Source organism: Anopheles bellator (genome assembly GCF_943735745.2).
Source record: "Anopheles bellator chromosome X unlocalized genomic scaffold, idAnoBellAS_SP24_06.2 X_unloc_4, whole genome shotgun sequence".
NCBI lineage: Eukaryota > Metazoa > Arthropoda > Insecta > Diptera > Culicidae > Anopheles > Anopheles bellator.
The window spans coordinates 12,904-24,598 of record NW_026684304.1 but is presented as its reverse complement, the minus strand read 5'-3'; positions in this window follow the sequence as shown (position 1 = coordinate 24,598).

Below are 11,695 nucleotides of genomic sequence, written 5' to 3'. Positions count from 1 at the left end.
TTGCTTCCAAATCAAGGGGAATGTCCCTGTTGCGAACAGCTAGAACAGACATACGCGCTGCTAGAACATAGGACCTGAGCATTCAATGAGAACTATAAATGCAAGGATGACGCTCAACCCTGGAATCGAATTTAGAGAGGTTTAGAGCGAGTGGTGGAAGATCGAACGAGTCTTTTTGATTAGGACCACGAAGAGGTAAAGACGGAAAAGAAATACAAGTTTTCGATCGACAAGTGTGACCCGCGAGGACGGGCCCACGGATACAAAATTGTATTTTTCTTTTGTCGCCAAAAACAATCAAAAACTTCGTAATAATCATCCGCTTCGAGTCTTTCCAACGCATCGCAAATCAAATCAAAATTAGAGTGCGGTGAAAAGGAAGGAAGAGAGAACATTGAGTGCAAGTGAGAAACGAGCAACCGAACCGAATCATCACCGCGTGCGATTTGCGATAGTGTGAACAGTGCGATTTCGAGAACGCAAAAGTCTGCTGATCATATCAGCCCCAAGAAAGAGTGAAAGAGAGGAGAACACTGAACGCGAAGGAACGCAGGGGTCAGTGATCTAAATTTTCACCACGTGGGATCTTGAGGCAGCAGCACTTTCGAAAACGCCAATGGAAGGAAAAGGGAATCTAGCGAAAGAAAAGCTTCTCGGGAACGAGGCCCCCGACGGGAGCGAAAGAAAGGGAAGAAAGGGAGCATGGCTTCGCTCGCCGAGCGAGTTGAAGAAAAGGCAGGGACGAGTGAAGTGACCGAACAGAAGGGTTCATCGGGCATGGCAACCAGAGGGAAGCACCAAAAGATACCAGCTCGCAAAACGCTCGAAACGGGCAATGAAAAAAGATCGGAAATCGATAAAAGTATCCGAATGATGGAGCTGCAGCACGAGCAAAAAATGCGTGCGATGGAACTAGAGCATGAACGGGAGATGGATATTCTAAGGCTCAAGTACGAAAACGAGTGTAAGCCAAAGAAGAAAAGTAATCGAAATGACAGTGAGGCAAGTGATCTGTCCGAGGACAAAGAGGACGAGGCTGATCACGTGACCAAGAGACAAATGCTGGCAAGGAAGAGCATGCCGAGACAACTGCCACCGTTCGACGGGCAGCCAGAAATGTGGCCATTATTTTACAGTAGCTACGCGGACTCCACGAGGGCATGCGGGTTTTCTAACCTCGAAAACCTCCAACGATTGAGGGAGAGTTTGAAGGGCGCCGCACTGGAAGCAGTGAGAGGACGCTTACTGCTACCGGAATCAGTTCCCGGCGTGATCAATGACCTTCAGTGCCTATTCGGCAGACCAGAACGGCTGATGAAAAAGTTGCTGGAAAAAGTCCGCAACACCCCGGCACCAGATGCGAACCGACTGGGTACGTTTATATCATTCGGCATCGCTGTTAAACAATTATGCGATCATCTCATTGCAGCTAAACTGGAAGAACATTTAAATAATCCTTTGTTAGTGGACGAGCTGGTCGAAAAGCTTCCCGCGAGCTATAAAATGGAATGGGTACGCCACAAGCGCAACAACTGCGGAAGACCACTTAGTATGTTTGGTGAATTCATTGACGACATTATGAGCGATGCAGCAGAAATAGCAAGCCTTACGGATCAAAGGGAGAGGTACATCCCGAGTAAGTATTCAAGCAAGCATGCACAAGGAAACGTAAATGTACATGCGGCTGCAGCAGAGCAACCGTTCAGGCCCCGACCGTGCTGGAAGTACAAGAGCGAGCAACACAGAGTGAAGGACTGTGAAAGCTTCAAAACGGACACGCCTCAAAATAGATTGGAGTTCGTGCAGAGGATGAAATTGTGCCAAATGTGTTTGAACAGTCATCGTGGCTCGTGCCGTCTTAAACAGAAGTGCGACGTAAGTGATTGCAACGAAAATCACCACCCTTTATTGCACCAATATCGGGCAGATTCCGTTAAGGAAAGTTGTAACGCGCACAACGATTCTAAGAAGGTCGTGTAACGCGCATGACGATGCTAAGACGATGCTCTTCAGAGTAGTAGCAGTGACTCTTCGATCGGGAAACTTGACCTTCGAAACAACAGCGTTTCTAGACGAAGGTTCGTTTATAACGATGTTAGAGGACGAGATCGCGGACAAATTAAAGGTCAAAGGAATTCGAGAACCATTCACTGTGTCGTGGACGGGAAACACGACTCGCAGCGAAACAAACTCCAGGAAGCTGAACGTCAGGCTCTCTGCAAAAGGCTCATCGGAGGAGTACGAACTAAAAGGGGTTAGGACGGTGAAAAAACTGTAGATCGCGAGACAGGAAGTGTCCTATGTCAACCTAAAGGCTGAGTACGACCACTTGAGAGACCTACTCGTCGGTGATGAATGTCCTAAACGTGTCGGAATATTAATCGGTTTGGACAACTTACATCTCTTCCCTCCCATTACGTCAAAGATAGGCAAAGCTGATGAGCCCATCGTCGTGAAAACAAAACTAGGATGGAGCATTTACGGGCCGCTCGACTCCAAACGCATGCATAGCGAACATGTAAATTTTGACTACCCAGCACCGATCTCGAATGAGATGCTGCATGAAGCGCTACGTAGACAATACGTGATCGAGGAAAGTGGGACTTCGTCACAGAGCCAGCCTGAATCCGAGGAAGACAGGAGAGCACGGGAAATCACTTTGAAACAGGATTGATCTGGCGAAAGGAAGTAAATAACTTGTCAGATAGCTGATAGCTGTCCCATGGCGCTGAGGAGAATGAACTCACTGGAACGCAAAATGAGGAAAGATTTGGGATTGAAGCAGAAAGTGCACCAGTTGATTGAAGATTATCAGCTGAAAGGATACGCGCACCAGATCACCGCCGATGCCAGCGAAAACGCATACGGATGCGTTGCTTATTTTAGAGCGATGATAAACAACAAACCTCATTGCACGCTAGTGATGAGTAGAACGAAAGTAGCGCCCTTAAAGCAACTAACGATTCCTCGTATAGAGTTGCAAGTGGCCGTACTGGGCGCAAGGTTAGCTAAGACAGTCGAACAAAATCACAGAACCGCAATCGCGCAACGATTTTTTTGGAGCGATTCTCAGACAGTGCTATCGTGGATTAGATCTAATCAGCGGAGGTATCGGCCATTCGTAGCCTTCCGGATAGGAGAAATTTGGGAATTATCAAAGATAATTGATTGGCGTTGGGTTCCCACCATTGACAACATCGCGGACATGCTCACTAAGTGTTAACGTGTTCGATAGCGAAAGTGCGTGGCTCAAAGGACCCCAATTTCTTAATCGGCCTGAGCAAGAATGGCCGCAACAGCCTGAGGTAGCCGCTGGCACTGGGGAAGAGCTACGCGCCGTTCTCCTATTTCACGATGTAAAACTGCCAGACTCATTTGAAGTAACATCCAAAATATCAAAATGGACTGTTCTAGTTCGCGTGATCGCCAGAGTAGTTCGGTTCGTGTCAAATTTTAAAAGGAAAAGAGCCGGTTTGAAAATAGAGTGCCTCAAACGAACGAAAGCGATGGAGAGAGAATTATGTACCGCGATGAGGAAATCAAACCAGAAATCAGTTAGAGTGCCACTAAAGCAGGAAGAATATATGCTAGCAGAACAATTCCTACTAAAGTTAGCTCAAGCACAAGCATACCCTGACGAAGTAAAACTACTCACAAAAAATAAGCAACTACCTGCTGATAAGTGGTATACTCTGGATAAAAGCAGCGAACTGTACCGCCTAACTCCTCTTTTAGACGAAGAGTGAATCATAATAATCGAAGGAAGGACCTCATACGCGGAGACGTTGCCTTTTGACATCAGATTTCCAATTATCCTGTCCGGCGGTAATGAGATAACCAGCAAACTCATAATTCATTATCACGAAAAAAGTGGTCACGACTGACTGACGACTGACTGAAAATGTAAAAAATAATTTAAGACAACGATATCATATAGAACACGCTAACGCTGAAGTGAAGAAAGTGATTAACTCCTGCATGTGGTGTAGGGTGAACAAGAACCGGCCTAGAAATCCAAAAATGGCACCCCTGCCACTGGAAAGGCTGAAGCACCACTGTCGCCCTTTCAGTTATGTTGGAGTCGACTTTTTCGGGCCTGTGGAGGTGACTGTGGGGCGCAGCAAACAGAAGAGGTGGATTGTCCTATTCACTTACCTGGTGGTTCGTGCAGTACACTTGGAAATGGCGTATGACTTAAGTGGGAGCGCCTGTCTAATGGCCATTCGCAGGTTCGTTTGTCGTCGAGGAGCACCCCGAGAGTTCATTTCGGATAATGGAACCAACTTAAAGGCAGCCAGCAAAGAGATTACAGAAAAGATACGGGACGTCGAAGAAACTTGCGCGGAAGGAATCACCGATGCGCGTACCGGATGGCGATTCATCCCTCCTGGGACCCCAAACATGGGCGGCTCCTGGGAGCGTCAAATCAGGACCGTCAAGATTGCTCTCGAGGTCTTAATAAATGGAACAAACCTAACAGACAATATTCTTCTAACCTTCATAGCGGAAGCCAAAGACATGGTTAACTCAAGACCCCTTTCCTACGTAGCCGACGAATGTGCAGAAGCGTTGACCCCAAACCATTTCCTGCGTGGCGTGTCTTCTAATGAACATGCACTCCTTCCACCTGTACCACACCCCGCGGAAGTCTTGCGGAATAACTACTATCGCTCTCAATCCCTGGCAGAAGAGATGTGGCAACGGTGGATAAAGGAATACGTTGCTAAGATGAATCGCAGGACGAAGTGGTTCCAGGACACCAAACCATTGCAAGTTGAAGATTTAGTATACGTTGACGACGGTAAAAACAGGAAAATGTGGACTCGTGGCAGGATTGAAGAACTAATCATCTCAAAAGATGGAAGATGTAGGCTGGCGTGGGTTAGGACCAAAAGCGGGCTGGTGAAAAGAGCAGCAACGAATCTAGCAGTTCTAGAATTAGAAAGCAACGTAGGATCAGATAGCAGTTTTACCAACGTTACGAGCCGGGGTGTTGCGAACAGCTAGAACAGACATACGCGCTGCTAGAACATAGAACCTGAGCATTCAATGAGAACTGTAAATGTAAGGATGACGCTCAACCCTGCAATCGATTTTAGAGAGGTTCAGAGCTAGTGGTGGAAGATCGAAAGAGTCTTTTTGATTAGGACCACAAAGAGGTAAAGACGGAAAAGAAATACAAGTTTTTTTATCGACAAGTGTGACCCACGAGGACGGGCCCACGGATACAAAATTGTATTTTTCTTTTGTCACCAAAAACAGTCCCAGACGACAACGATTGCGAAAAGAGTAGCTGAAGCGGGACAGCTAGCGCCGCCCCACACTCTTTAAGAATGACAGAGGGGATGTTATCCGGGCCAGGTTTAAATGAGAGTTTTAATTCACTAATGGCATTGGCTACAGCAAACTCTGAAATAGTTGGCAAAGGAACGTCAAGAGTATCAGCAGGCATAAGAGACAGAGCTTCAGACAACTGATCGTTGGAAACGACAGTACTGTAAAAATTATTAGAAAATAATAAAGCAAGGGCTTCACATTTATCACGTGCAGACGTAAATACACGACTACCAGAACACATTGACAAAGGCAAACGGTTACATTTACGCTTAGAGTCAACGAAACGCCAAAAGGAACTCGGGTTCTCGGGCCAAAAGGAACAATAATTGAATCCTGAACTTTCCTAACATATCTAATCATTCATAATCATTCACTCGTGAACACTCTTATCGCTCGGACGTCTTTTTGCTCTGCTCTGTATCTTCGCAATCTCCTCGGTACCCTTTCGAGTGTGGTGCGCGTTATCGATGGTGGCATCCGCGTCGTCTTTCTGAAAAGTTACTGTATTAGTTAATTTTCATCATTCTCGTGCGATTACCTGCAGTGTCCGCTAAATTCGTGCCAGGCGTCTTTTTGCTACAATCACTTTAGTAAGTGAGGGCAAAGATGGCAGCTTGCGGAGTATGTTCGCTTCAAGTAGCTGGTGATTCGGTTATTATCTGCAGTGGTTGGCATCAAGGTGTCTCGTGTAACCGTCGGTTTCATCCGGATTGCCTCAATCTGGGCAAAGCCTGCACGAAGAAACTGTTACAAATGCAAAATCTTAGGTGGTTCTGCGAAGATTGCCTCCTAGGTGTTTTCGCGCCCAACTGGTCTCCTTCAAGTGAACTCTCACGCCTCCTGGATGAGAAGTTAGATAAACTGTTCAACGTTCTCACTAGTTCACCTGGCCACTGTTCACTCACCAGTTTATCTGGCCAGCCGTCATCGCAGTCGGCTGCTCTCAACAGCACCGCCACACGTTCATCGACTACCACTACACCGTCCCGGTCGAATGGGAGTGAATCGTGCATGATCGAGAGTCCTCACTTACGGTGTGTGGGTGCATCCGCAGCGCAGCAGGTCCCAGCCAACGTTGACGCAGTCCATGTTCAAGGCAACGGCATCGCATGCACGAGACGTGTGAGCCTTGGCAAGCAACCTGGTGCCACCGGCTTGACGGACGTACCATTCACTACATCCACTGATTCCACCTGTACTGATCGACGTCCTCCGACTGACTCTTCTGGCAACTCTTCACTAACCAGTTTATCCGGCCACAACTCAACGCAGTCGGCTACTCCCATCAGCACCGCCACACGTTCGTCGACTACCACCACACCGACCCGGACGAAGGGTAGAGTCTCGTGTGTGACCGGGAGTGCTCACTCACGGAGTATTGGTGCATCCGCAGCGCAGCCTGTCGTAGCCAGCGTTGACGCTGATTACGTTCACGGCATCGGCAACGCATGCATGAATCTTGTGAGCCTTGACAAGCAATCCGGTGCCTCCGGCTTGATAGCAGGTTCCATCCTGTGTAACACTGTCTCTCGCACTGATGATCACTCGTCGTCCCAGTTGGCCGCGCCATCCACTAAAACCACCTGTACCGACCGATCCCGTCCTTCAACTGACTCTTCCATCCGGTACACGGCATCCACACCCAAACGTGTGCTGCAGTTTGGCTCCGGGCCACCGCCTAAAGGATCCAGTATCGCCGACTGCCTGGTCGTGAGGAGGTTCTGGCTGTATTTGTCAGGGTTCAAACCGTCCTGCTCAGAGGCCGCGTTGGAGAGCTTCGTTAAGGCACAGCTCTCCACAGATGATGTAATTGTGCATCGTCTGACGAAGGCGGGATCCAGCACTGACGGCCTGTCCTTCGTGTCGTTCAAGGTGGGCCTTCCACTTCATCTACGTTCGGCTGCACTGTCCCCCACCACTTGGCCGTCCGCGGTTCGTTTCGGGGAATTCATCTCAGTGAATCGCAACACGGATCATCCATCACTCACGTTGTAGCCACTAGGAACTCCCGGGTCGACCTGCCATCGCTTCGAGTTCCTGAATATTCTCTATCAGAATGTGCGTGGGCTGCGAACTAAGGCCACTGATATGAGACTGGCCTCATCGGAAGCAATCTTCGACGTGCTGTTGCTTTCCGAAACTTGGCTTGATTCGGCGCTTCACTCTAACCTTCTTTTTGACTCCGACAACTTTGTGGTATACCGCTGCGACCGTTCTGAACTCAACAGCACCAAATCGAGAGGTGGAGGTGTACTAAACGCCTGCTCGACCAAGTTGCAATCGGCACAACTCAGACTCACCCAGCAATCGCTTGAGATGGTATGGGTTACTGTTTCTTTCTCCGGGCGCCGTATCTTCCTCGGTGTCATCTACATCCCTCCAAACCTCTCATCTGACGACGACTCATTTGAGTCCCTTACTGAGTGCCTGGATGATATAGTGGCACGTATGGCGAAGGATGATCTTCTCATCCTTGGTGGAGACTTCAACCAAGCATCGCTGTCCTGGATAGCCTCCCCGTCTGTTTCGTCTGCCGGCCTTCTTCCTGACCCACTCGCCCTCCCCAACTGCTGCTCGGCGTTCATGGGCATGCTGCAGCAGTCGAGGCTTCTGCAAATGAACGGGGTCCGGTACCATATGGGAAGATTGTTGGACCTGGTTCTGGTTAACCCGTCCTGTTCGCCGTTACTCTCTGTTCAACATGCTGCGGTCCCGCTAGTTGACGTGGACTCTTATCACCCTCCATTATCTTTAGTTCTTAAGCTTCCTCCTTTTTCTATTCTCTCTAAATCTACAATTCTATCTCCTACTTCCGTTCTCAACTATCGCAAAACGGATTACCTTAGACTGTGTGAAATCCTCTCCCACATCGACTGGTCTTTTTTGTTTTTATGTGCGACAGTCGATGAGGCTGTGTCTCAGTTCAGTAAAATCATCATATCCTCTCTTAATGCGTGTTCCCCTCCCTACAAGCCTCCTTTCTCCCCCCCTTGGTCTGACAGCACCTTGCGGAACCTCCGTCGTGATTATAAACGTGCCAGTCGTCGCTACAGTCGCGATTGCTCATCGCACAATAAATGTATTTTTAAATATGCTGCTTCGGCGTACCGTGGCTATAACAGAGCCCGGTACCGAGCATACTTAGTTAAGATTCAAGAACATCTCCGTTCCAACCCTAAATCGTTTTGGAGCTTTGTGAACGCCCGCAGGGGGTGCAACAACTTGCCCAGAACAATGCGCCTGGGATCCGAACAGGCAGTGAATGAAGCAGAATTCTGCTCTCTCTTCTCCAGGCATTTCGCTGGTGTGTTTGACGGACCGATTCTGGATCGCTCTTTTCTCGAATCTGGTCTCTCTTATACTCCTGCAGGGATGTTCTGGGTGAATGATTTTCCGATCACGGAGGATACAGTCGAAAATGCACTTCACAATCTGCATCTGTCCTATTCTCCGGGACCAGATGGCATCCCTGCTTCTGTCCTTAAGAATTGCGCGTCTGTACTGGCTAACCCTCTCACAGCGTTGTTTAAAATGTCTCTGGCGTCTAAAACCTTCCCGTCTTCCTGGAAAAAAGCTCACCTTATCCCCATTTATAAAAAAGGGGACAAATCTTGCATCGCCAATTACCGTGGCATATCGCTAGTCAGTAGCTGCAGCAAGGTCTTTGAAACGGTCGTTCTTCCTTCGCTGTTTTCTGCGGTGTGTGCGTGGATCAGTCCGCACCAGCATGGTTTCATGCCGAAGAGATCAACGGTGACCAACCTCCTGGAATTCGTTTCTTCCACTACTGCGCGGCTTGATGGCTGCATTCAGACTGATGCCATCTACACGGATTTCAAGGCGGCGTTTGACCGTGTTCCACATGCTTTGCTTCTAGCCAAACTTGGCAAGCTAGGTGTCTCCCTCAACTTGCTTGATTGGCTTGAGTCCTACCTCTCCGATCGCACTTGCAGAGTGAGGGTAGGCTCTTCCCTCTCGGAAGAGATCCGCTGTACTTCGGGTGTCCCCCAAGGAAGTGTTCTCTCCCCTCTTTTGTTTATCTTGTTTGTGAATGACATTTGTAACATCCTTCCCCCATCGGGTCATCTGCTTTATGCCGATGACCTGAAAATCTATTATCCCATCCGCAGCATCGCTGATTGCCTCGTCTTGCAGGAATTCCTTGATTCTGTTTCCCTCTGGTGTTCTGCAAACTTTCTCCTTCTTTGTCCCGAAAAGTGTTCTGTCATCTCGTTTTCGCGTTCTCGCCAGATCTCTTTCAACTACTCCCTTAATTCCATTTCTCTGTCGCGCGGCTCCTCCGTTAGGGACCTTGGGGTGACGCTTGACGACAAACTGCATTTTCGAGAGCACATCTCGGCAATAGTAGCCAAGGCCTTCAAGACCATGGGATTAATAAGAGTCATCTCCCGTGACTTCAATGATCTTGCGTGTCTCAAGAGCATCTACTGTGCGTTGGTCCGTTCGAACCTTGAGTATGCTAGCATAGTGTGGAACCCGTCTGGTCAGACTCTCATCGTCAAGATTGAGCAGATCCAACGGAGTTTCACCCGGATGGCCATAATGCGCTATGGAGGCTTTCACAACGCCTCCACAATACCCTACCCCTCTCGATGTCATGCTCTCGGCCTTGCGTCGCTTGAGGTAAGGCGTACAATAGCGCAAAACCTTTTCATTGGAGGCATCCTTCTGGGGCGATTTGATGATCCAGGTCTTCTGGCCCGTATCCCGTTTTACTGTCCTTCCCGTTATTTGCGTAATCGCTCACTTTTAGTCGTTCCCCATCGCCGTACCCGTCATGGCTCTACGGATCCCTTTCTTCAATGTTTACGTAGCTTCAACCTCGTTAGTCACCTGTTTGACTTTCATGTTTCGTTCTCGTCTTTCCGTTTCACCCTTTCCAACGCCCTTATCTCCCCTCCTTGAGTGTGTACTGTTTCACGGGATTTCCTCACTTTCTATGGTAATCTCTTTGCCTCCTTCCTCTTTCATTCCCTCTTGCCTTCACCCTATTACACGTAAGCTTTTCCATCTCATTGTTAATTCCAACTTATTGTTAATATCTTAGTTTTAAGATACCATGTATAGTTCCCAAACAAACATTGGTTAAATAAATAATAATAATAATAATAATAATAAAGTATAATCGCCTATTTAGATTTTTATAACACGAACTAGAACGAAGAAAACAGCCTCTATTATAAAGCGAACGGTTACGCTGAAACCGTTTTAAGTATTTAGTTTTGATCCTGCGTAGTCGCCTAAGGGAGTCATTAGACCATGGTGGCCCACAACGCTGACAGAAACAACACAGTGACACTAAACAAACTGGTAAGCTTCTCGGAGAGTATTTTGACATTAGTGTCAATGTCATCTGAGCACAGAAGACATGAGTACAGAAGATGAGGGATGATAGGAGGGTGAAATCAGCTCGCTTAAAATCAAAAAGTACAGGCGGTGGACCGACCTCATCGCTCGCACTAGTTTGTGAAGTTTGCAGTTCCACACAGACCTCAAGGACGGGGTGATAAAGATCAACTGCTGAGAGTGCCTCGGTTGCTTCGTGTACATTGATGGACATGGCTAGTTCCGAGTCAGCGAACACCAGATTCAAACAACGTTCTAGGACATTGCCAATTTTATTCAGCTGACGAAGTCCGTGAAAGTTAACTGTATCCACGAAGATAGCAGCAGCAGCAGATGCCGGTGCCCTCAGAACGCCCAGTTCGTCCCAGTCGATCGCAGGCTGGTTGACATCTTCCAGGAGCAAAACGTGATCGCATGGGTCCATATGACGTAATGCCCTCGAGAGATCCTGTTGTACTATTAGCAGCGTATTCACGTCGTTGCTCAGATCGGGAGGCAGATAGATGGTACCCACGTAGAGCGTGCGACGATTCAGCTGCACCCGAATCCAGATCTGCTCGAATTCACGCTCAATTGAAGAATCCACCATACGACAATCAATGCCTTGACGAACTGCAAGCGCCACGCCGCCTCCACGTGATCGCCCAGTCAAAGCGCGGGAACGGTCACATCGATACACATCAAACGAATCGCAAAAGCAGCGGACGGCACAGACGCATCCAGCCACGTTTCGTTGAGTGTAATGTTGTCCTAGTCGCACTCCTGAATTGATAGGCTGACGGCGCTTAGCTTAGAGCGCAGGCCACGCACATTCTGATAGTAGCACCGAAGAGTGCTATCAGTGGTGTTGTGGCGGGCGAGTAATGCAGTTTGGACATTGCAGAACGGTGCGGTAGTGCGAGCGAGGGTAGTGATTTTGTCGAGTCAGTCGTGAGTCGCTTGCGTGTCGATCACGCAGACACTTAGCGGATCGTGGTTGCTCGCGGCCCGA